The sequence below is a fragment of the Podarcis raffonei genome, chromosome 9, assembly GCF_027172205.1.
Source record: "Podarcis raffonei isolate rPodRaf1 chromosome 9, rPodRaf1.pri, whole genome shotgun sequence".
Taxonomy (NCBI): domain Eukaryota; kingdom Metazoa; phylum Chordata; class Lepidosauria; order Squamata; family Lacertidae; genus Podarcis; species Podarcis raffonei.
Window position 1 is genome coordinate 55,391,726 of NC_070610.1, and position 26,892 is coordinate 55,418,617.

A 26,892-nucleotide genomic window follows, 5' to 3' on the forward strand; every position below is an offset into this window, starting at 1 on the left:
ACAGTGAATCTGGCCCATTGATTTGCTATTGCTTGGATAACTCATGATGAAGCTGTTATCTCTGTGTTGCCCTTGCATTGTTTCCAGACACAGAAGGAGGCAATCAGGCACTGGAGAGATGGAGAGCAGCTATGAGAATAGACAGTGGTACCTGAAAGCATACCTTGTCAAAAATCTTCCTTTTTGGTGCTTTTGCATGAAACAGGAATCAAGAGCGAGATGTGTTTCCAGTTTGCCTGCTTCTTTTGCAATAGGTGAAAAGAGGAGGTGCTGTAGGAAGATGTGTTTGGACACATTTGTGCTGGAAATTCCAGTGGCTGACTTCCAAACACTTGCATCAGTGGAAGAGCTTTTTTAAAAGATACTTGTGTGATCGCTTATGATATGGATAAATATTATCTTACCCAGCTTTTCCATAACTTGTACAGTGGTACCTCGGGTTAAGTACTTAATTCGTTCTGGAAGTCTATACTTAACCTGAAACTGTTCTTAACCTGAAGCACCACTTTAGCTAATGGGGCCTCCTGCTGCTGCCGTGCTGCCAGAGCACAATTTCTGTTCTTATCCTGAAGCAAAGTTCTTAACCTGAAGCAGTATTTTTGGGTTAGCGGAGGCTGTAACCTGAAGCGTATGTAACCCGAGGTACCACTGTATATGCTTATAAGAAGGGGTAGCTAGCTTGCCTTTCCTTCTTACTATGAATACTCAGCTGTCTGCTTATTTTGTCGCACTATTCGTAACTCACAGCTTCTTTTAAACAAGTTACAGTACATCCTATTGTGGGGGAGAAAGAGAAATTCTAAGGCAGAATTACCACCACTTGCTAATCCTTGCTGGCTTGCTGTCACCAGGTTTGTAAGTGTGTGTCCTTTAGTGACTAAGGTATCCAGGTGGACCAAAAATTCAAACTTGCTCCTTCAGGAGGCAATTGACCAATTACCTGGACTTCAGAACCACCAACCCATAGCACATTTGTCTTGCCAGGATTCAGGGTCAGTTTGTTGACTCTCATCCAGCCCACCACCCTCCCAGGCCTTGGTACAGGGCCTTGTATTTGTCTCCAGTTCACAGTTAGTTCCTTGGTAACTGTGTATTGGAGCAAAATATTTTATCCAAGTAGCAACCTAGAGCAAATGGGGTGATCAAATCCTGTGCTAGCTGCAGCATCCAAGTGACCTTCAACAGTAGCTTGATGTTCAGAATATTGGAACGGTAATTCCTGTTGGAGGTCGCAAACATGGATGGCTCTGCTGCAATCTACATCCAAGAGAAACAGTTGTACGAGCCCAGGCAGATGGGAAATGTGCTTCTCATTCAGCCTTCATAGACTGAGAGAGAGAGAACATCCGAAACAAATATTGCCTCTTTTGCCTCTTCAGCTGCTGTTGAAGAAGAATGATAGGCAGACTTATAGCTTTCAGTGAACAAGCCCTGCTCAAATTAAGCCATGGGGATTTTTATTTTGAGAATTTTAATTTCATCATGATTGATATGCTGCAAGATCTTACAAACACAAGCAGACAGAGAAAATGCCTCTTCTGTCATTAAATTAGGCTATGTGAGTAGATCCATTTCTGCCTTCTGCCCCGGGATACCACCAACATCTCGGTCTACTGCTGATTCTATTCTGTGCCTGAGAATTCCATTTATAAGTTAACAAGTGAGGGCTTATGAGAAATTGTGACACTTCTTCCTTCCCTCTCCTTTTCTTGAATGCTATTCTTACTCCTGAACATGCTGCCTCATCGACTGGACTAATGGCAGTGATGTAAACAATAGTGCTCCTTAAATCTTCTAGGTATCCCTTATTCTAGGTCAAAGTAAATGAAACTTGGATAGGAAAATTCCACCCACATCAGCCAAGTCAAATCAGAACAGTAATTGCTAAAGTAGTTTTCCAGGCTTATAATTAGTAAGTAGAGATAAACCTCACATGTGATTAGTGTTAGGAGAGGCTCAGAACTTATAGGGTTAAGAGTTCTGAGTGATGACGCCTCACATTCTGAGGGCGGGCATAGAACACGGAAAGGGAGTGGTTTTCTCTGTGTGCTTTCAGTGTGCGTGTTTGCTCCGTTGAGCAAGCGAGATGTCCGCTCTGTCTCCAGGCAGGAGATTTATAACTGTTGTGTTTTGCTAAGGAATAAAGTCTTTAAGATAAGAAGACTGCTGCGTTTCAGCCTGAGTTATTACCACACGACAGAACGTTCTGCTTCTGCTTCCGCTGTGTTTTATGCGCTCTGCTGAGTCAAAGGTCCCAGGGGGAAGACCAGAGCTGCGCAAGAGAAGTGTGCCGGACCCCTGGACGTATTTGACCCCACAACAGGTTATGGAGGTCAGCAATAAAGATAAGCAACGTTCGTGCGTGTGAGGAGGCTGCAGCCAGAGGCCAGCCGATGAGACGCTGGGAAGTGAAACTGCAGGCAGAATCGGCTGAGGAGCAGCCAAAGGCCAGCTAAGGAGTAGCTGGAGCCAGCTGGAGCGAAGGGAGCTCGCTGGGAAGGATCTGCCGGACCGGGAGGTGCTACTGTATCGTGAGTAGGCCGGGCCCCGGGGGAGAGATGGCAGACAGCCATGAATCGTACTCCGTCCCTTTTGAAAGGCTGGACGGCAAGAACTGGGAGGAGTGGAGTAGGAAGCTAAAGGCCTGGCTACAAGCCAAGGGTCTGTGGGAGGCGGTGCTACAGGCCCCATTGCCCCAGCCAGGAGCCGGAGCAACGGCAGCGGAGATCGCAGATGCTCATGCCTCGCGCAGACGGAACCAGAAGGCCCTGGGAGCTATAGTGCTCAGCCTGGAGGGTTCGCAACTGCCGTTGGTTGAGGGGCTTGAGACTGCTGTAGAGGCCTACCGTGCGCTGGAGAGAGTGCACCACAGAACAACAGCTGGGGCAAAGATACACACCACCAGGCGCTTGTTTGAGATGAAGTTGCGTCCTGGGGACAGCATCAGGAAGCATGTAACTGAGATGCTTTCTGTGTTCAACCAGCTGAGATTGCTGCAGGTGAACTTCTCAGAGGAGCTGAAAGTTTATATCTTGCTCAGCTCTCTGGACAAGAGTTATGACAATTTGTGTCTAACTCTGGAGTCAATGGATCCGCAACAGCTGACGCTGGAATATGTGACCGGCCGTCTGGGGGATGAAGAAGAACGGCGTATCAGAGAGGGCAAGGCTGGCTCGGGCGGCTCCTCCAGTAGCAGAGGGGCCAGACCAGCGGAGTGCTCTGTTCAGGCTTTTTCCGTTCGCCGCTGCTTTGTTTGTAACTCCCCGGACCATTTGTGCCGCAGCTGCCCACAAAGAGCAAAGGAGCCAGGGCAGGACGTTTCCAAGGTTGCTTCCCATGGGAACCAGCCGGGTTTCCATGGCAACAGGGGGAGCAGGCGTGGGAAACCGCACAAAGCACGCGCTCCAGAAGGGGAGGAAAACGTTTATCAGCTGTCTGCTTCTATGGCGGTTTTGGACAACAACAACACCTGCAACGAGAGCCCCAAGGTCGGGGGGGGGCAGGGAGTCAGTTGCGAAGGCAACAAAGAAGGACAACTCCGGAGGGGGGAGAGTCCTACGTTGGGTTGTTGACTCGGCTGCGAATGCCCATCTGGTCACAGCGCCACCTGATGGACAAATGTGGAACTGCAAGGCTGTTTCAACTGAGAAAACAGTTAGATTTGCTACAGGTTCACAGGGACGTGTAACCCATGTTTCTAACATGTTTGTCTCTTTTTTACAGGCTGAATTGAAGGTTTATATTCTCCCTGAGATAAAACATTGCCTGCTGTCTGTACCTTCTCTTTTACAGGAGGGATATTCTGTGAGTTTTGAAAAAGATGTTTGTACAATTTCCAGAGGTGGGAGGCAGCTCGTAAGTGTTGGAAAAGATCAAAACAACCTCTTTGTTTTGGAAACACCACTGGAGGGTGAGGGGAATATTGGGAAAGCCACTGATCACACTCATGTGTCGTGTGCTTGCGTGTGGCACAAGAGAATGTCACATGGGTCCTGTGAGGACGTCCAGATGTTATCAGAGTGCACCAAAGGTTGCAAGGTAAAAGAATGTGGTAAACCTTTGAATTGCAAGGCTTGCAGAGAAGCCAGAAACAAGGGATTTAATGATCCCAGGGTGGACAGGGTAACCACAAAGCCTTTTGAGCTTGTGCATGCAGACCTTTTAGGTATGCCACAGCCAAGTCTGGGCAAGGCCAAGTGGCTGATGGTGCTGACAGATGATTTCACGCAAAACTCATGGGCTTTCACGCTGAAAACAAAGGAGGAGGCAACGCAACTGATCAAAGATTGGGTTGCAGAGGTGGAACTAAGGTTCTCCACCAAGGTGCAAGGGTTCAAATGTGACCGAGGTTCAGAGGTCACTGGGTCTGCTCTAAAGGGTTTCTTTCGCCAGAGGGGGATACGTCACAAGGTGACTTCTCCTCAGGAGAGTGGCGTGGCAGAGCTTAGGAGTAAAGCTCTGGTTCGAGCATCCGAGATCCTACTGGATGACTCTGGTTTGCCTCACAGTTTTTGGGGGGAGGCGGTAAAAACGGCCAACTTCACGATGAACAGGTGCTACAATGCAGTGGTAGGTGACACCCCGTATTTCCTGCTTCATCGGCAGAAGCCGCGTGTGCATTTCTTTCGCACTTTTGGTAGCAGAGCCATGGTGCCTGTACCAAAGTTTCTGCAGCAGGAGGGTGGTCCAAGGAACCAGGAAATGATCTTCTGTGGATATGAGCCTGCGACAAAAGGGTGGAGATTCGCATATCCAGAAGGTGATCAGACCAAGCTTCTGGTCAGTAAACAGGCTGAGTTCTTTGAGCAGGATGGTTGGGCAAGGCGCAAAGTGCGCTCTGACTTTCACTCAGATTGTCTGTACGACTCTGAGGAGGAAGGAGAGCCAGAGCCTGAACCTGCTGGTGGAGACCAGGTCCCTGAACAGAGTAGGGCGTCTCCACAGGTTGTTAAGGGAGTGTCCAAGAGTGAGCCCTCATCTCCTGTGCGCATAATGGAGAAAGCTCACAGACGTGTCAAGTCAGAGGGGGAGTCTTCTGATGAGGAAGACGCACATGCTGACCCCAGTGGGTCAAGAGGAGCACCCCAGTTTGTGCCCAGGCGGTCATCGCGGGCTACAAAGGGAATTCCACCTGAGAGGTTTCAGGTCACAAATGCGTGGGTTGGTTTCGCACAATGCGAACCTGAGGTTTGTGAGGTTCAACAGGTGCCTAACAACGATGCCAGGAAGGGGCGGAAGGCAATGGGGAAGGTGTTGAACACTCAGAAGTCCTCTCAGAACGTGATTCGAGAGGGGGTGTTAGGAGAGGCTCAGAACTTACAGGGTTAAGAGTTCTGAGTGATGACGCCTCACATTCTGAGGGCGGGCATAGAACACGGAAAGGGAGTGGTTTTCTCTGTGTGCTTTCAGTGTGCGTGTTTGCTCCGTTGAGCAAGCGAGATGTCCGCTCTGTCTCCAGGCAGGAGATTTATAACTGTTGTGTTTTGCTAAGGAATAAAGTCTTTAAGATAAGAAGACTGCTGCGTTTCAGCCTGAGTTATTACCACACGACAGAACGTTCTGCTTCTGCTTCCGCTGTGTTTTACGCGCTCTGCTGAGTCAAAGGTCCCAGGGGGAAGACCAGAGCTGCGCAAGAGAAGTGTGCCGGACCCCTGGACGTAATTGACCCCACAACAATTAGTTGCATCACCTCTCAGAACATCTTTCATTTCCTTGACAGTCCCATAATATCAGAACTCCTCAAAACCTGGACTATATTTACCTTTGGAGCTGCTTGATACTTTATACAGGACAGGAGTGTTTGCTATGTCTACGTTGCTGTTACATCAATGTTTCTGGCAGAGATTTTTTTAAAAAAGTAGATTTGTGAACTGCCCCAAGATATTTTGATGAAGGGCGGTATATATAATAAAATAGACAGACAGACAGATAGTAGGGATGGACAAGTCTGTCAATTTCAGTTTCTTCATTTTTTCCAATCTTAAATTCAGTTCTCCACATCTGTCTGAATTTTTTTAAAAAATATAAACCAACATTTTAGTGAAATTCCTCCTAATGTACACATTTTTGGTACATTTTTCTTAATACAAGGCATTTTTGTATGCTATATTTACTGATATGCACACTAACCCCTGATATATGTTATTTCATGCACATTATTTGGTTGAAGAAATGTGGGTTCCCATAGATAATTGTGTTTGCATGTTGGCTTGAGGAGTACAAGTCAGATAGTTTCTTTCAAAAATTCCAACAAAGTCAAATTTCTCTGCACCTCTAGCAGATGGTAGAATAAATACAGAATCTTCATTTTTTTAAAAAAAAGTTTAAATGACAGCTATAAAATGCAACACTGGGCTGAGTAGCATTGCTGGCAATATTATCCACTAAGAAGCTATATAAAGCATTAAACAATTTTTTTAAAGTAGCAGATTCACATAGAGTCACTACAAGCAACTCATGTTAGTGCTGATTGAATGAGAGATAACCAGAGTCTTGTTTAAGCAAGCAGTCAGGAGAAATGCTAATTAGAAGTCATTTTTCTGTCTTCCCCCGCCCCCAGATTCTTTTGACATCAGTTTGAATTGGTTGGCTGCCTTTACAGTACTTCCTATTTTGCATGCCCCAATGAGTTTCTTATACTGTTTCTCCTTAAATGCTGAGATTTAAAATGTTATTAACTTGCCCTTTAAGCTTGCAACACATTGCACATTGAGACACATTGAGAACCACTGGAGAAGAGCTGATACTCGTCGCCACAGTTGCACAAGAATCACACCCTAAAAGTTCTGCATCTGCTAAGGTTTATAAACTTTACAAACTAAATTATGAAATGTCCTTGGCTTTGGTCCAGCAGTGGTTCACATAGGACTCACTTCTGATCTCTCAGATGTGCAAAACAGGATTGAGATGACTTTTTTTGAGTTTCAAATTTTGTGCCGGTTAGACATTTTCTGCTGCAAAAAACTATATATAAAAAAAGTTTAATTCCCTCCCCCCAGCCAAGCACAGCTTACAGGGTGATGTTCAGGAAACCTCAGGGAGTGTTTTTTTCCCCTTCCCTTTTTTGCTCCAAGGAGCTGCGTTATTCATGGATCATGTTTGGCAAACCCTGCTGATTCAATTGAGCAAATACTCAGACAACCTCCTGATATTTCCTGGGTGTAAATCATTCCGTTAGCCCCACATGACGGTAGGTGGGGCTGCGCTGAAGCTTGTCTGTCACTAGCAGGCTGACATGGCATCACCTCAGGGTATCATCAGAGATGAGTCTCAGCACATTAGATTCCCACAGGTACAGATAGATCTTGTGCCATACAGTAAGGTTACCAGATTTTTTCCCAAAGAATCCAGGGACACTTTTTTTTTTTGAAAAGGGGGGGGGGAGATATATATATATATATATATATATATATATATATATATATATGTAATATTTTCTCTTCTGTGGTCTCCTCTGTCGCACAGTCTTCCTCTGGGCCCCGGCCTGCTCTCTTGGAGCGCTAGGATAAAACAATGAAATCATGATTTAAAAAATTACACCCAGAATCTCAGATATACAGAAAGTTAAAAGCACTGTAGAATAGATTAAAACAAATTAAAACTCATACGATGGTTGACATTGACCCACAACAGGGACTTCTTGGTGGTAGTTCCCGATTTGTGGAATGCCCTCCCTGGTGAGGTGCAGCTACCTCACTTGCTATTAACTTCCAGGAGGAATTTAAAAACTTTCCCCAGGCATGTGATGACTCAAAGATACTGTTCAGCTGTTGATCAGCTGTGAGAATATAGGACTGTTTTATCAGTTTTTGGTTGTTAAGAAGGATTTTATGTTTTTATTTTATTTTGCATTGTGTTGTTTTATCACTTTAGTGTTTGCCACACTGGACTCCTTTGAGAGGAAGGATGGGATATACATATAACAGATAAATAAAACAAACAATGGCACTTGATCCAAGAATCCATGTGTGCTGCTAATTTGCAAGTTGTTCACGGTATGGAGCCACCTTGAACCTTCCTCCTTGCTGACAGGCACCTACACAATAGGGGAATAAGAAGCTCTGCAGATCAAAATCAGTGTGTTAAGACTTGGGATGCTTTATTTAATTCTGAGTACTTTTCAAAGTTATATGTTAATTATTGTGGTTGTTTTATAAATGTAACATACACTTAAAATATATTATGTGCAGCTGGAAAAAGGAAGAAAATGGCCACAAATGACTAATGACCTCCCGTTTATGTGGTGATTTCATCCCCACCCCCCGCTTCTAAAATTCCAGATGTTGACAACTATATTTTATAGGGAACAAAACAAAACTATGTAAAGAAACTGCTGATGGGTTTTGCAGGTGAAACAGTTTTTTTAAAAAAAACAAAATGTGCAATCTAATAGGTTCCATGCTTTTCCCACTACCGAATGTAAAAGAACGGTTGGTAAATAAATAGTATTTGCCTGTGAAGTAGGTTTTGCCTACATATCAGGTAATTAATTAATAAATAAACAACAACAACTATTAGCACAAACAGGGTAGTTGGCTGATATCAGAATTTCACACAGAGCTGCATTTTTTATACTATGCTTCTCTTGGGAAGAAAATACAAAATATCAGCATGGGATGAATAAGCCAACATTGGCAATTTCCACTCCTTTAGCCGCTGAAATTCTCTGACTTCACTATCTGCCGCTGAGTTATGAAAATAGGAAACTTACAGTATTCTGTATACCCAGGTGTACTATCCAAGTATTAACCAGCCTCCCCCACCTTAGCTTAGACATATTATCAACATACAAATTACTCACAACTTGCACAGGGGTTATTTGCAATGCCAAAACCAACCCAACAACCTAAGAACCGCCCCAGTGCATGGTTCTACCTTTTTGAAGCCAATGTGCCAAGCAGGAATTGCCACCCCCACCCCTAATCTTGCAGGAGCATCTCAGAGCCTGTTAAGCAAGGTCGAGAGCTTAAAAGCTCTTTCCATTGTGGGAGAACTTTTGAATGCCTTGCACACATTTAATTTCCATGATGTCAGCTGAGCGGTCGCCAAGCGCACAAAGCTGCAATTGCACAAGTTGCATGCAAGTAGATAAATAGGTACCACTGTGGCGGGAAGGTAAACGGCGTTTCCGTGCGCTGCTCTGGTTCACCAGAAGTGGCTTAGTCATGCTGGCCACATGACCAGGAAGCTGTACGCCGGCTCCCTCAGCCAATAAAGCGAGATGAGCGCCACAACCCCAGAGTCGGCCACGACTGGACCTAATGGTCAGGGGTCCCTTTACCTTTTATACATGGCTGTATACATGATTGTGGCTCTTATTTCATCCAACTCTTTTAAGTTTTGGAAAAGAAGAAATCTGAATTGAGATGGTCAGTGTGAGTACCATAGTCTCTCAATATGGTAGTTGTGGATTTTGACTCAGACTTGGCTAACTTAATCTTGGAGTCTGACTCTGGGTATAAAGCAATCCTTCCCTGTCTCCCTGAAGCTCCAAATTAATTTTCTCTTGTATTTAAGGTTAGGGCTTGTCCAATCTCATGGCCCTAAATCCTGAAAACAATCAAAGGCTATCACAAAATCACAAGCCTTTGAGGTTTTCGGGGTAACAGATCTGTCACATTTGCTCCCAAAACAAGAAGACAACAAAAAAGGGAAACAACTTTATATTTATTATTATGGCAAAGCTGCTAGTGATAAATTATGGAGGGAAAAGAAAGGACTGAAGGATAATTGACTGAAAAACAAATGTCAGTCAGAGTAAACACAGCAGATTCTACTGAACCTATTTGCAAAATGTCAGAGGAGTTGTTTTCCTTCACAATATTTGTGCTGGTATAAAGGGACTGCAGTTTAATTAAATTTCCCCACTGACACTAGGTATTCCACTAGATGTCACTTTGAGATCTTGCTAAGATGAAGGACAGCATTCTGATTAAAGGATGCAGCAGTCTTGCTCCCCCACACTACCCAAAATGTGAAGTCTAAATTGCCTGAAAGTTAGATCAACTTTTGCCTGTTGAAAGCACTGGGAAATATCCTAAAATATTCCCAGCAAAACAGCTCGTGTTGTTTTCCCATTGCCTGGGACCACTCAAGTGGGATATGATGTAGAAGGAGAACTAGAGCAGGGATCGACAATGTTGTGGATGTGCACCCAATGAGGTCTTCCCCTGGAGTCCCCAAAGTTTATCAGGGACCCTGCTCACTAGCCCTTTGAACACGAGGGGTTGCCTTTTTCTCCATTGAAAAGTACATAGAGCTGAAGTCAGAAGTTGAGTGATGCTCTTTCCTAGGTGGAATCTGCACACATATAAAAACTATTTTGGAAATGCTTTTTTAAAAAAGCATTTTTAAAAATACATTGGATTTTCCATAAGGCACACCATCACCATCACGTGTCACATTGTATATTGCACTTAAAACACACTTAAAATGTTTTATTTTCAGCTGTATAGCTGAGTCTACTTCCTCTTTCAGTTCTATGTGCTTTTCAAAGCTGAAATTAATTCTACTGGATGTGACTTTAACCCGATCCACTGAAAAACTAAGTATGTGTGCCTATTCTGACTGTCTGTCTGTCTGTCTGTCTGTCTGTCTGTCTGTCTCTCTGGAATGAGCCAGAGAAGCAACAGAGGAAGGGGGGGAGCTCACAATGGGTGGCACCCACAGCACTCACTCAAAAATCCAAATGTGCCCATGAGCCTGAAAATTGTCTCAAGGACCTTGAATCTGAACAACTGTGACATACTGGGAGTTCTTACTGGGAACAGGACACAATCCAGGAAGGGAAAGTGTATGACAGAGAAGAACACCAGAACTGTAACTTTGCCATTAATTGCCTATGAGTAACTTACAAATGGTTTCTAGGAGATGTCCCGCCAATACAGCTATAAGGGCAAACCTGCTTATGCCAAAAGCAGCAGAACTGAGACATGTGCCTGCAGGACCATCCATCTTCAAACATCTTGTAAGAGAATGTCCTATGGAGTTTAGCATGCTACTCATTGCTGCTATGAAAGGATGTCTTGGGCTCACGTCATTGATTGGTCACTGATAATTTTGTCATTGACTTAATGTGTGGACCTTCCTCTAGAGCAGGGGGAAAGTATTGATGGGTGGGAGTTAGGTTATCGTATTTTGGAATATATTGTAAAGACTGTTGCCCTGACCCATCTACCATGGTCTGATTGCTTGACTTCCTAGACTTCCATGGATTGGAGGCTGAACTACTGTAATGGGAAGATCAGATTTATGAATCACATGGGGAATACTGTAGTGCAGAGATTCAGCCTCCAACTCACAAAGCTGAGTGGAGAGATGATGTCTGGGCATGGGGACTAGGGTTTTTGTGCTTACTAGTACAGCCTTGTAAAGAAGCCCACAAAAGTTACTGCCCTTCAAAGAGGCTATGAGCCTGTGTTTCCATGCTGGCTGTCAGGAGGAAAGCCTCCACCGCTCTTCAGACAGCATAGAAACACAGGATATTAGATTAGTAAAAAGAGATTTAAAAAGCCTTCTACCAAGTAGACAGATGGGTAGAGGATGATCTCTTTCCATCATACTCCATTTCCATGCTGGTTGTAGAGAAAGACTTACTTGCTTCCATTACTAACAGTGAAACCAAACAAGTTGACAGAGGAGGAATGGAACAATCTGACTCCCTTCCTTCAGCCTGCACACTCACCTGTATGGAATTCCTGGTCACCTCTAGTGACCAGGTAAGTTGTTAAGTTACAAGGCTGAATTGGTAGGTTTTCTAAAAGTTCTGAAAATTGCAGCTTTATGCACACTTAGTAGGGGTTAATACTGTAGAAATCAAGAAGTCAAGTGGACTTGCTTCTGTGTAAAACTGTAGAGTATCTGGTTGTACATGTCCAACAAAAGTAAAAAATAACACCCGATTCTGAGCTTAACAAAGCTCATTTCTTCCAGCTCTTTGCAGCACCTGGATAGAGAAGAAAATTCCTTTTAGTGGCTGTAAGGATATGCTATAGGGAAAAGCAGTGAAATAAAACAAGGAAGCATGCTAGCGATTAGGTTTGCATTGGGTAATGTTATTCGGGTGTTGATAAAAATGGCAGAAATAAAATTAAGTATGGTCAGCTACTTGCTTTAAGGATATGCAGAAGAGAGGGGAGGGATAAATCTCAGTTTGCAAGGCAGAATAACGCCAATAAATGTGTCTGCGAAAGCTTGCTGTTCAGCGCAAAGGAAAAGACATTTTGGCACAGCTAGTTTCTGGGTTTGGAACAAGATCTTCCAATACGCCTGTGCTCAGCTGTTAAAATTGCATGCAATAAACAGCTGGGCAGCAAAATGTCCAGGAAAAAAGTTTTTTTAAAAAATAAAAAAGTGTAAAGAAAAGAATATGCCTGTGCATTAAACATTCTGTGTTTTTCCAGTGCCTGCCAGCACAGCCTCCCGAAAGCTCTCGCAAGCTGCATTCTGTTTGTGCAGTAAACAAGCAGCAGCTTCTGCACCTATGCACATTTGTTTACTAAACACAAGGAAACAATGGAGTTCAATTAAAAGTAGATTAGTCGCACATGTACCGAAGGAACGTGTACTTAATAGACTATGGCAAATCCGACTCCAGTTAAATCCCCAGAGAGGCTGCTGCGGCATGTCTGTCTAGGCCTCGCTGGTACGCAACGCCCCCCCCAACCACCGCCCCGCCAGCTACAGACTGAATGGTGATTCTGGAATATGTTAAGCTGAGCATGTAATAACGGAAGGGCAGATGTTGCGCTAGCAGTAGTTTGCTGCAACTGTGCAGATGGGGTGGTCTGTGGCCATGGGATTGGAAGCATTGTCTGATGGGTCCGTTGCCATTATTGCCTAGGCCAGCACCATATGTGTCTTTGGTCTCTTTTGTGCCAGCATTTCTTTTCAAAATCAAGGGCAATAGGGAAAAAAGAAGAAGAGAGAGCCAGCACCTAAAGAGAAAGAGGAGCCCAGTTCTCAGGGCCCCACCAGAGCAATGTGTGGTTTTGGGCTACCATCAAAACCCTTGAAGGACCAGATTGGTGGTCAGTTGGCAAAGCTCCCCATTCTAGCCACTGATAAAGCAGGTTAGGAAAACATGGCTTGAGAAACAATGGATAGCAAGCCACAAACTTATCTGTTCTCTAGAAACATTTTGCATTATAGTCGAGTTGTAATCTCACCTTTTCCTGCGATATCTCTTTGAGGGAAGCTCGTTAACTGTCATTCTGAAAACACATGGTAATCGCTTCAAAGGCTACTTTAAAGCAACAGGACAAAATAAAAGCTTCCTAATGCTTCCGATATGCCGACAAACAATGGGAGGAAAAGCTCTGTTTATGTGCAAAGAACTTCAAAGTGAAGAAGATTTTGAAATGTGAATGATAGCAGGATTTGATTTTCAGCTCAGCCTTCTATGTGGTTTTGAACCCTTCTCTCACTCTCGTTACCTAGGAAAGAGCAGTAGACCATTGCCTGGATCCACTGGTTTCTGCTGGAAGTGGACCTCAGTTTTCGTAACAGATTTCCTTAGGGTGGAATCTAGTTGGTGCCCTTGCCCTCCTGGGAAGGGGTTTTGATTCAGCAGAGGCATCTGTAATGGACAAGGATGGAAGGGGATTTCTGACAATTCTCCTTCTTCCCAAAGCCCACTGCACACTTAAAATCCATCTGCAGAAAGCTGGAGGACTCTGCAGGAGAGGATGGAACATAGGGATGGAAAGATCTGCCAATTCTGGTTTCTCATTTTTCTACTCATAAGTTCTGTTTTCCACACAGTTTGCAATATTTTTTTAAGGACCTGATGAAAATCTGTCAACTTTTTAGCGTGCATTTCTCCTAATATACACAGCTTTGTGTGTATACACATTTTTGTATTATGTTTTTCACTAATATATGCATTTTTGTACACTTTGCTTGACTGGAAAACTGTATTGCAAAAATTAGGGAAGTTGCAAATTTGAAAGGATGACTGTGTTTTGGTTCATCTTTTGTTTCAGAAATTGTAAATTAAGTAGAGTCACCTTCATATGCAAACTGAATCAAATTTCTTCTCCCTCCTTGCTGGGAGCTGGCACAAGGGGCTTCAGGGGGAGCAAATGGGCAAGAATTGGACCAAGTGGATCTCTCAACTTCTTCCATGAATTGAAGGTCACCAGCTGGATTCCACACACAGTATTTTCTTTGACACATGTCCCAAGGCAACAGGATACCAAATTAAACTTGTAGCCATATATTTACTTTGATTTGTTAAAAAGTGTGTGACAATAGTCCCATAGTCCAACCTAGAGGCCAAACTGGAGAGTAATCTCCCTTTCATCATTTAATCTGCATGTATTTTTAGTTTAAGCGTAATTCGGCATTGTCTAGATGTCCCACCCCATTAAAAATGTTTAAGAGTCTGCAGAATTGAGGAGAAAAACAAAAACACTTCAAAACTCTTTCCTGAGCATTTGGGAATTTAAAAATAGACATAGCATTTGCTGAGTGAAGCCTGAAGATGGAGCTGTTGGCAAAGAATTAAAAGGAATAGTGAGACATCTATAGCTCTAGAAATACAGGTCACATTTTGTAGAAGCAAGCAAGGTAAGTTGCTTATAATGGTTACATTTGTTATAATTTCAAGCGGAAGCAAATATGTGTGGTATTACCCTAGAGTGAACAATCTCTGAGAGTAAAGACAAGTTCATGAGGTTGTTCTGTCTCTGCTCTGCAGTGCTATGTGAAGGCACATTCACACAAGAAATGTTTCATATGAACTGTGCTTTTCCTTTCACAGAGTTGGTCGTTCCTTGCTTGCAACATGTCTGAAAAACAACAAGCATTGACGATATTAATGGAGTTTACGTGGCATGTCTCCTGGAACATCTCATGAACATTTCATGGAGACAAAACCGGCCATGCCAACTGATCTAAAAATATCCCTGAATAGAATTCATAACATTTTGATGAGGATGAGTGACAGCTATCAGGGTTCGTGTTTTGTAAGTACTTAGCAATGTGCTTATTCCCTGGCCCGTGTGGAAAAATGTACGACATGAGCCAGTGATACATGAATGACATCAGCTACCGTTTTCATGGTTCTTACAGATCCAAAAGGAGTCATCCCAACTGTGAAAATTGTTGCTGTTGTCATCACATTTATTGCCTGCCCTTCACTACAGGGCCCAAGGGTGGGTTACAGCAATTTAAATTTCAGAGTTAAAAACAGTGAATTGCATAAATTGCAGTCACAGGAATAGGGTGGGTAGCTCCTTACTGCCAACTGACTATGAAACATTGCAGTTATAGCAAGAAGGCAATTTTTCTGGCTTTCCTTACATGATCTGTGAATGACATTACACAATAACATAAGAAGAGACCTGCTGGATCAGCCCAGTGTAGTAGTAGTAGTAGTAGTAGTAGTAGTAGTAATAATAATAATAATAATAATAATAATAATAATAATAATATACATTTATACCCCACCCACCTGGCTGGGTTTCCCCAGCCACTCTGGGAGGCTCCCAGCAGAATATTAAAAATACGATAAAAATCGAACATTAAAAACTTCCCTAAACAGCGCTGCCTTCAGATGTCTTCTAAAAGTCAGTTGTTTATTTACTTGACATCTGAAGGGAGGGCATTCCACAGGGCAGGCACCACTACCGAGAAGGCCCTCTACTTGGTTCCCTGTAACCTTACTTCTCGCAGCGAGGGAACCGCCAGAAGGCCCTTGGAGCTGGACCTCAGTGTCCGGGCAGAATGATGGGGGTGGGTGTATACCTTCAGGTATACTGGGCCAAGGCCGTTCAGGGCTTTAGAAGTCAGCACCAACACTTTGAATTGTGCTCGGAAACTTACTGGGAGCCAATGCAGGTCTTTGGACTGGTGTTATGTGGTCCTGGCGGCCATTCCCAGTCACCAGTCTAGCTGCCGCATGCTCACAGTGGCCAACTAGAAGCCTACAAGAAGTCTGCATGCAGGACCTAAGTGCTATAGCACTTTCCTCTACTCTGGTTTCAAGCAACTAGTATTTAGAAGCAGACTGCCTCCGACCATGGATTTGTCCTAATTCTCTTTTAAAGCCATCCAATCTGGTGGCCATCACTGCCTCCTATGGGAGCGATGCCAGCTATGTGCTGTGTGGCATATAGCTCAGTTGGTAGAGCATGAAACTCTTCATCTCAGGGTTGTGGGTTTGAGTCCCATGTTGGGCAAAAGATTCATGCATTGGAGTGGGTTGGACTAGATGACTCTTGTGGTCCCTCCCAACTCTGCAATTCTTATGTTTCCATATATCTGTAACTTGCTTTCTTAAAAAAACCAGTAGGAGAAACCAGTAGGAGAACACTTCAATCTCCCAGGACATTCTATACAAGATCTCAAAGTAGCTGTTTTACTACAAAGGAATTTCAGAAATAGACTGGAAAGAGAAGCTGCTGAATTGCAACTCATTACCAAACTTAAAACCATGGAGAGACCTGGTCTGAACAAAGACACTGGATTCTTATCTCATTATACATGACAAAGCCATTTTTCACCTTCTCACCCCTTGCTTTTTCCTGTAAGACCTATTGCAGTCATTAGAGTCGTCAACAGGCTCATCACAGCTATCTGCCAATCACCCATTCCCACCACCCTTCTGAGTAATACCCCTCCCCACCTTCTCACTATATAGAAGAATCTGGCAACTTCTGTTTCAGTGTATCTGAAGAAGTGTGCATGCACACGAAAGCTCATACCAAGAACTAACTTAGTTGGTCTTTAAGGTGCTACTGGAAGAGGAAAAATTTTTTTGTTGTTTTGCTTTCTTATGGTTGCGTTTATTTTCCTCCCCTTCCCCTTTTATATACCTGCAAGGTAGGCTTGGTTAATAAATGTATTTACCGTATTTTTTGCTCCATAAGACACACCTAGTTTTCAAGAAAAAAAAATATTCTGAATCAAATGTTGTACTAAACTATTTAATAAACTACCGGTATATCAGAATAATATTTCACCCATGTAAAGTCAACAGTGGCATTAAGAACCATCATCACTGTCATTAACAAATGAAGAGAGACTTTATCCCCTAGTAAGGGGGGTAGGCAATGGAAATATATGAGCTTCCCACATTGAGTCCCTTAGCTCTAAGGACTGTATGGTTTGGCCCTACACAATTATTTTAATAAAGCCATTGCAGAGAGCTCTGGGGACTTTCATACGAGGGAGGAATGAAGGAGAAATCTGATTCAATTCCCATTTAAAGTCAAACCTACCTAATTCACACCTTTGTACACAACACAAGGACCAAACCACAGCTGCCCTTCAAATTTCACACTTCTGCAAAGGAGGGCACTACTGTTCCAGCAAGACCAATGGCAGAGGGAGGGTCTTGTGTGGCGGCACGTCGCCCATGCAAGCATCGTCTCAAGGAGGTGGTGCATGTGCGCCTATCCCAATGGGGTAGCTGAGCACAGAGGTGGAGGGATTACACAGCTCCCGCTGTGCTTGCTTTACTTGTAAGCGGCTCCTGTCCCACTTTGCTGTTTTAAAGTGAGCGGTGGAGGAGGGATGGACAAGAGCTATGGCTCCCATCTGTCCCTCCTCCACGCAGCATTCACTTCATAAGACGCACAAACCTTTCCCCTTACTTTTTTTAAATAATATTTTTTATTCATTTTCCAACAATTTTTTATACAATCAACTCACATTTTATCACACATTCATTTCTTTTTTGACTTCCCTCAGCTCCTCTGCCGATCTTTCGTTTGCATCTATATTATTAACGCATTTCTTAACTTAGTATTGCCTTTAGATATCTCCTTCCCTCCTATTCTCTTTTTTACAATATTTCTCTATTTTTCACAGAGTCACTTGAAAACCAACAAACGTTATCTGTTCATCACATATGCCTTTCTGATAATCTGTAAATCTTCCCCAGTCCTCGATGAACTTTTGGTCTCGTTGATACTGAATCTTCCCCGTTAATTTGTCCAATTCTGCATAATCAGTCAATTTCAATCTCTATTCTTCCACCGTCGGTATTTCTTCTTGTTTCCATTTTTGGGCCAGAAGTATTCTCGCTGCTGTAACTGCGTATTGAAAAAGTTTACAATCTTTCTTACTTATCTCATTTCCTACCAATCCCAATAAGAAGGCCTCTGGTTTCTTAATAAACGTATATTTCAACATCTTTTTCAATTATTATATATCATTTCCCAGAAGCCTTTCACCTTTTTACACTCCCACCACACCTTTCCCCTTACTTTTTAGGAGGAAAAAAGTATGTCTTACGGAGCGAAAAATTCGGTAAGCAGCAGCACTTATCAATAGATTGCCTGGGGGAATCCCTTACAGACAACTGCAGCACCTGGAGACAGAAAGTCAGGTTGTGCATCCACAGCAGTGACTATTGCATCTGCAACAGCGCGACTGGACGCCTTCATCTTCCCCAGCACCATGGTGCATCTTCAATGGCGCAACTGGACGCCTTCATCTTCCCCATAATAATAATAATAATAATAATAATATATTATTTATACCCAGCCCATCTGGCTGAGTTTCCCCAGCCACTCTGGGCGGCTTCCAATCGAGTGTTAGAAACAATACCGCATTAAATATTAAAAACTTCCCTAAACAGGGCTGCCTTCAGATGTCTTTTAAAGATAAGATAGCTACTTATTTCCTTCACATCTGATGGGAGGGCGTTCCACAGGGCGGGCGCCACTACCAAGAAGGCCCTCTGTCTGGTTCCCTGTAACCTCACTTCTCGCAATGAGGGAACCGCCAGAAGGCCCTCGGTGCTGGATCTCAGTGTCCGGGCAGAACGATGGGGGTGGAGACGCTCCTTCAGGTATACTGGGCCGAGGCTGTTTAGGGCTTTAAAAGTCAGCACCAACACTTTGAATTGTGCTCGGAAACGTACTGGGAGCCAATGCCAGGAGCGGGCTTGCAGAATGCTCAATCCACATACAGTGTTCTGGGCTCAGGAAAGTCTTTTGGCATTCCTAATCCTGTCCCTGAATTGGCTGCTTCACTCTGTCCAATGGCTGGGCTGGCCCTGCTGACGCAGCAGCCACGTCTTACTGAGGTCACAGTGCTAGATATGTGCTAAATCTTAATCTTTATTCCAAAGCGTCGGCAGCTGGCACCTTGCCATTAAATATGCATATCCGCACCGCTGTCAATCTTGTCTTAGTGGAGGATGTATAATTTACACATAATTTCAGTTTGTTGGTAGCATTGCTCTGATCAAACACATCTTAAAATTAATATAATAACAATTAGGGGGAAAACAAATCTAAGCTTGTCCTCAGGGCCATTTGGAATAAACAGGCTCAACATCTCACTTCCAAACCTTGAACGGCGGGGATCACTGCACTGCAAACTAGAGTATTTTCCCCACCCCCATAAAGAACTAGGTCATATTATAATGTCTTCTTCAAAAGTCATTGACTGCTAACTTCTGAACCATTTAATACTGGAGCAGTGCCATACAGCTGAATGGGGCAACTGGAGATGGCAGCTTTCAGGATTATGGCGCTTTTATTCTCCCCACAAGTGATACTGTGAGGGCAAATGCACATCATACCTACTCATTACTCTGTGCCTGCAACATCATTGGGCAAAGGGGCAAGTGGACCATTGCAGTCCGGGCAGCCGGATGAGAAGCCCCTATTTAGTGAGAGACTCTATCAAGCTGAATACACATGATGCTGTAATTTAAATATAAAATTAAAAAGTAGGCTCGCCTGGCACCTTCATTGTAGATCTTTAGGTGCCAGGTGCAAACATTTCTCTTCAACTAGGGCTGATTAACATGGGTCTGCAGAAGAGGGAGTTATTGGTTTGTTTTGCTATGGTTTTATGATGTTCATTTGCGTTTTGATTTTGTATTTTTATGATGTGAACTGCCATGTGATCTTTGGATGAAGGCTGGTATACAAAACACACACACACACACACACACACACGTTACATTTTCCTAGTAAATTAATTCCTAGGGATACATTTTCCTAGTTAATTAATCAGGGTGCAATACACACCCACCCTGGTAGGGTTTTGTGGAGTGGAAGAGTCACTACTGCATACACAGCCCAGCTGCTTATGGGAGCTGTGGTGGAAGATAGTGGGCAGGATGATTGGGTCTGATCCCAGCTCCAGGCTGGTGCAGTGATTTGAGTCCAGATTGGGCCCAGTGCATCTGTGTGATACTGCTCAGATCAGGCCCAATGCCAGTTCAGCCCCACCTCTTCCCTATTGCAATGCCCTGTTTGGGGGCATTTTTGCTGGCCAATGCTGGCAGAGAACCTACCAGCGTTCCTTCTGCCCTTACGTTCTGTGGCTCTTGGTTGCCAGATGAGGGGGGAGAGCTGAGCAAAAGGAACTCTGCCCTTTGTACAACCCCCCAGCCCAGTGTGTGTGTGAGTCAGGGTGGGTGGGTTGGATTGCTCTGGCCACCAGTTTATGTCTCTCATGTATGAAACAGCCACACAAAATGAAACTCTCTAGACAGAGCTTCTGTATGATCTGGCATCAACTCAGACACAATGGGTGGATTGCCAGTTCCTGTGAGCAGAATTGGATGCTCTCATTGGATGCTCTCTGCCTGCAGCCCCCTGTGTCCTCTTCACATCCTTCCCTAGAATATATTCTTTTTCAAAAGCCTAATGAGAATTTTGGCCAGTTCTTGCAGAGATAAAAAGCTGTGCTTTGTCTAAAAGAGAACAATGTGGCTCCAGCCATTCATTCGAGGACAAAGACCACCACATACGTATTGCCTGAAGGTATTCAACATATTACTTATTTGGGATGGATTACCTTGTCAAACTATAAACCATCACTGTCTTTTACAGTGTACTGCAAGTTTAGAGTTTTCAATAAATCAAAGTTCGTTCTCTTTCTCTCTCTCACACACACATGCACACACGCACACACACACACTCTATTTTCTGCCTTATAGGTCAGTTTTAATTAAGACATTTTAATCAAGTTCCAGGTCTGGTAGCGTAAGAATTAATCTTGGCAGTATTTTTGGATATAAACAAGCTGCCTGCTTTGTTTTTTCAATTTAGGTTTTAAAGAGCAAAGCATAAATAACATAAAAGATCGTCAACTCCACCTCTAATTATGAGACTTAAGTAATTATGAAAGTTTTACAAAGTTTTTTTTTCCTTTACCCCAAAATTAATAATTGCAAACACATCCACAGGCATTTTCAAGAAGGCCAGAGACAGGACAAAGGACCAATAAATGGATAACAAAGAAATCATTTATTAAGCCAGTGCACCAAAAATAGAACTGATATGGATCTTCATTCCAACACCTCCAAATTCTTAATCAAAATATTTCTTTGTGAATTTTAATGTGAAATATTCTCTGGTGCTTGGATATTCTCCAGTTGTTGTCCAAATATTGCCTATGGCCTAGTTTTCATATCAGCCTTGACCCAAACCATGGCTAAGTGTGAATTAGCAAGGATGTGAGGATGCAGAGTGAAAATTTTGGCTGCTTTGCTCCTTCCCAGGTCCGGCAGCTGCTGGGCAACCCACAGCCCAGTCATGGCTCGGCTAAGTACTATGTGGGAATCCAAGCTCATGATCTTTCTTGCTCCAGACGGACCATGGAGTTGTAGTCAAGGTTTGATCTTGGCTTACTGCTCATAGTTTGTTTGTGGGAGACATAACATGATTTTGGGTCCAGACATTCTTCTAAATCAAAGCATAGCTTAGTTCAGGATAAAATGACAGCAGCAGGTATAGGGGAGGAGTGAAGTGGCTGGTTGTTCACTCTGTCGACCCACATGTTCACCTGAAGGTCATGTTCACTTCAGAAGATATTGTACAATTCACAGCTGATTAGAGTCCCTATGTGAAGTGTGCCAGAATCAAAATAATCAAGATATATTCAAGAAAGATTTGTATTTTTAATCTGGGAGTTTAAAATTTTATGCTCAAAATGTGAATTTTGCTTAGAAAACGTCTCATTTAAAAACAAAAGGCAAGTTGATAAACAAAAGGTTGGGGGTTGAATTTATTAATTCAGATATAAACAAAAAAAGAGGAGTGGTGATATATGCAAAAGAAAAAGGGGACCCCAAATTAATATGCAAAGATGAGGAAGGGAGAATCATGGGGATACAGATTAACCACCAGGGAGAAAAATTAAATGTGGTAAATGTTTATGCCCCAAACACGAATAAAGCAGAATTTTTCAAAAAACTGGAACAAATATTACTGGATTTAGAGCCTCATAAATTGATCCTACTAGGTGATTTAAATGGAGTTCCAATACCAGAGTTAGACAGAAGTGCAAAAAAGAAAAAATTGAGTCAAGGGAAACTACCAAGATCATTTAAAAACCTTGAAGAAAACTTAGACTTGACGGGCATTTGGAGACACAAAAACCCACTGACAAAACAATTTACATACTTCTCAGAGCCGCATCAGAGCTGGGGTAGAATAGACCAGATTTGGGTATCAAGAGAATTAGTAACAAGAGTTGAAAAATGTGAAATACAACCCAGAACCCTTTCTGATCATAACTCAATATCCTTGGAAATTAAGTGTGGAGTTCAGGGTGTGTACAGATGGAGAATGAACGAATATCTATTTGAAAATGAGGAGGTAATTGAGAAGGCCAAAAAAACCTTAAAAGATTTCCTTGACTTAAACCTTAATAAGGAGACAAATATTGACACAGTTTGGGACGCCAGCAAGGCGGTGTTAAGAGGCTTTTTAATTCAACAAAATAGCCATAGGAAAAAAATAAGAGAACAAAAGAAAGATGAAATCCTGACCCAATTAAGAGATTGTGAGAAAAAATTAATAATAAATCCTAGTGATGAACAGACCAAACAAACATCCAAATTGTTACAATCACAATATTCAATGCTAATTAACCAAGAAGTCGAATGGAGAATCAAATCAATGAGGCAAAAATTCTTCGAATCAGCAAACAAAACAGGGAAATTCCTGGCCTGGCAACTACGAAAAAGCAAAAAGCAAAATGTGATTAATAAGATAAAAATAGAAGAAAGGCTTGTGGAAGAACCAAATGAAATAAAGAAAAATTTCCTAAAATTCTTTGAAAAACTTTACCAGAAAGAAGAAGAAGACATAATAGAAATAGGAAAATATCTAGAAAATAACAGAATAACATCTATAACGGAGGAAGAGAAAACCCAACTGAATAAGTGCACAACAGTAGATGAAGTTCAGGAAACAATAAAGAGAACGAAACTAGGGAAAGCACCAGGTCCAGATGGATTATCGGCCAAATACTATAAAGTTCTCAAAGAATACTTAGCCCCGGTGTTATGTGAGGTAATGAATAATATTCTACAAGGAGGGAAGATACCGGACTCCTGGAAAGATGCTCACATAACGCTGATACCTAAAGCAGACTCAGACAAATTAAACATTAAAAATTACAGACCGATATCACTTCTTAACAATGATTACAAAATATTTGCTGAGATAATGGCAAACAGACTTAAGAATTATCTAAAAAATGCAATACATACGGATCAAGCTGGATTCCTTCCTAATAGACAATTAAAAGACAATGTTAGGCATATAATAAATATCATCGAATACTTGGAAAAGAAGAACGAAATTCCTGCAGCATTAATTTTTATCGATGCAGAAAAAGCATTCGATAATGTATCATGGCGATTCCTATTAAAGTGTATGGAGACAGCAGGGATAGAAGGTGCTTTCATGGAGGGAATCAAAACAATTTACTCAAATCAAAGAGCAAAACTGATTATTAATAACAACTTATCTGACACATTCGAAATTTCAAAGGGTACGAGACAAGGCTGCCCCTTGTCACTGCTTCTTTTCATAATGGTGTTGGAAGTAATTGCAGATAAGATAAGGAAAACATCTGAGATACGAGGAATTAGAATTGGGGTGAAAGAATTCAAACTGAAAGCATACGCGGATGACCTGGTAATATCAGTTGAGGACCCGATACAGAGTACTGACAAAGTTCTGGTACTTCTAGAGGAATTTGGGAAAGTAGCGGGCTTCAAGTTAAATAAAACTAAAACTAAAATGATGGTTAAGAATATGGGAGAAGATCTAAGGAGGCAGCTAGAACTCCAATCGGGAATCAAAGAAGCAAAAAAAGATAAAATATCTAGGAGTGTGGCTAACGATGAAAAATATAAACTTAATGGCTGATAACTATACAAACACCTGGAAGGAAATCCAAAAGGAACTAGATACTTGGAATAGGATAAAACTCTCCTGGTCAGGCAGAATGGCTGCAACCAAGATGTGTATACTACCGAAACTTTTATTTTTCTTCCAAAATGTCCCAGTGATTAGAGGAAGTGCAATATTTAAAAATTGGCAAAAAATTCTCTCTAAATTTATATGGCAAGGTAAAAGACCGAGAATTAGATTTAAACTGTTAACGGACAGAAAAGACAGAGGAGGATTCTCGGTCCCAAATCTGAGACTGTATTATGAAGCCTCGTGCCTTTGTTGGCTTAGAGAATGGGTCACTTTAAAAAACACAGATCTGCTAGACTTAGAAGGCTTCGATTTAAGATTTGGTTGGCATGCTTATCTCTGGCAGAATAAGAAAAAGGTGCATAAAGGCTTCTCAAGCCACATCATCAGAGGAACACTGTTAGAAGCGTGGGAAAAGAATAAAAAACTACTGGAAAAAAATACCCCCTGGTGGCTATCCCCTATTGACATATTAACTACCAAAAAACAAACAAACATGGAAGGTGAGAGATTGACCTATGAAGACCTCCTGGAAAGATCGGAAAGAGGATGGAAAATTAGATCTTATGAAGAGTTAAAAAGCAAATTAACAGGTTGGCTGCAGTATCATCAAATTAATGCCTTATGGAAGAAAGATAAAAAGATTGGAATGAATGAGAAAAAATCAAAGTTCCAGGTAGAGATAACAGAAAGTAAAACTAAACTGCTATCTAAAATGTATAATCAGCTATTAGATTGGGACACCAAGGACGAAGAGGTTAAAGAGGTTATGGTAAAATGGGCAATAGACATTGGATATAATTTGGATTTTGAAAAATGGACGAAGTTGTGGACTAAAGGAATGAAATTTACAGCCTGTACTGCCCTCAGAGAAAATATGGAAAAGACGATGTATCGTTGGTACATCACCCCTGTGAAATTGCAAAAAATGTATAAGACTGGTGACAAAAGGTGTTGGAAGTGTAAATCTAAAGAGAGAAGCTTCTACCACATGTGGTGGAAATGTGAAGAAGTTAAAAAATTTTGGGACTCCATCTACAACGAACTAAAGAAAATACTTAAATACACCTTTGTCAAAAAGCCCGAAGCCTTCCTTCTGGGAATGATCGGAGAGGAGATTAAGAAAGAAGATTATATAATGTTTCAATATGCAACTGTAGCTGCCAGGATTCTGTTAGCACAAAATTGGAAAACCCCAAATACCCCGACCGTTAAAGATTGGCAAATTAAATTATTTGAGTATATGGATCTGGCAAAAATGATGCAGAACATTAGACAGCAAAAAGGTACAAGGTTTATCGACGATTGGTCTAAATTCATAACATATATGGAAACAAATTCTAGAGATGTAAAAATCACAGTAGGTTTAATATAACCTTTGCGATGTGTTTACGTTAAAAAATGAAAAACTGCAGAATGGATTTAATATTCACATAACCCAAAACCGAGATGGAGGGAAGTCAAACGTTATTTATTGTTAATTAATGTTTGTTTTTTGGTTGGTTTAGGTGTTTTGTTTTGGTTGATGTTTTCTTTTTTCTTTGGTATGTGTTGGCTATTTTTCTTTTTCTCTCTTTGTTGTTGTTTGGTTATAGAAAATGAATAAAAAGAAGTTAAAAAAAATAAAATAAAAACAAAAGGCAAAATGGGAAGTTGCTGGATTTCAAATAGGAGAAAAAGTTAGCAAACAGCAAATATGTACCTTGGACCCAACACAGCCCTAGCTTATGGATTCCAGTTTGTCTTGATGGACATCATCTGCCCTTTGTGTGTTCTGTACTGTAGAAATATGCAGACTCCAGCAAGTTGCGGGAGAGAAGAAGTTGTTTTACCTGATTTAATATAAGTACAGGAAAAGGATTGCTTTAAGCAAATAAGAAATATCTGCACCGGGCCTTCTCCAGAGAGGGTGTGCGCCTGCTTCTATGGCTATCACCAAGAGGATGGAGAAGCCTCTTATACCTGTAACACAGAGAGACGATACTTTAATTCAGTGAAAACTGGGACTTTCCTAATCCCTGTTCTGATTAAGTGGGATTTTAAAGAGCTCTAGTTTTCAAGGCATAGTTCTTTTCCTTCCACACAGGATTCAGTAGTATCCATTCTCTGTCGTTCAAAAGGGAAATTAAGCCTTGCTAGCCTGAAGGGAGAAGCGAAGCCATGCTAGAGATATGCAGGAAGTGGCCTTGAGTTAACTTTTCCATTATATTGAGACTAAATTTATGAACATAGGTTTCCACATATTTTTTTCAGATTTCTAGGGCTATGCTTTGTTATTAAGGAGCGGTCTTTTGATTAACTCAGCTTCTTCATTTGTAGCCAGTGTTAAATTTATCGGCCTGATTTTTCAGTGTTTTATCAGTTGTCTTTTATGGTTGTCTTTTTAATAATAATAATAATAATAATAATAATAATAATAATAATGCTGTTTTTAAACATATTAATCAGATTGCAAGCTGCCATAGGCATTTCTTTTGAAAGGAAGGATAAAAATCTTTTGAAGGAAACAAATAAAACCAACAATATCCGGAGATCCTATACTTTTATAGAGGTAGTTTTGTTGATGGATGCAAAACTGTCCAGAAATAAAGTGATAAAGGAAGCTACTTTCCCCTAAAATGTTAAGTTTTCTTTTCTTTATTGCATGCTTTACAGACTACAGTACATCCTCCAAAAAGAGCTATGTCCATTTTTAAGACAATTC

General features: G+C 41.9%; 1 long non-coding RNA gene across 1 annotated transcript; it reads right to left on the reverse strand.

The window, feature by feature from the left end:
- Window positions 1–11,814: 11,814 nt before the first annotated feature.
- On the reverse strand, window positions 11,815–26,531 carry LOC128421233 (uncharacterized). Its single transcript, XR_008332269.1, has 3 exons — window positions 26,021–26,531; window positions 14,634–14,789; window positions 11,815–11,944 (listed from the first exon to the last, which is right to left on the reverse strand). It is a non-coding gene; the product is annotated as an uncharacterized LOC128421233 (long non-coding RNA).
- Window positions 26,532–26,892: the final 361 nt, after the last annotated feature.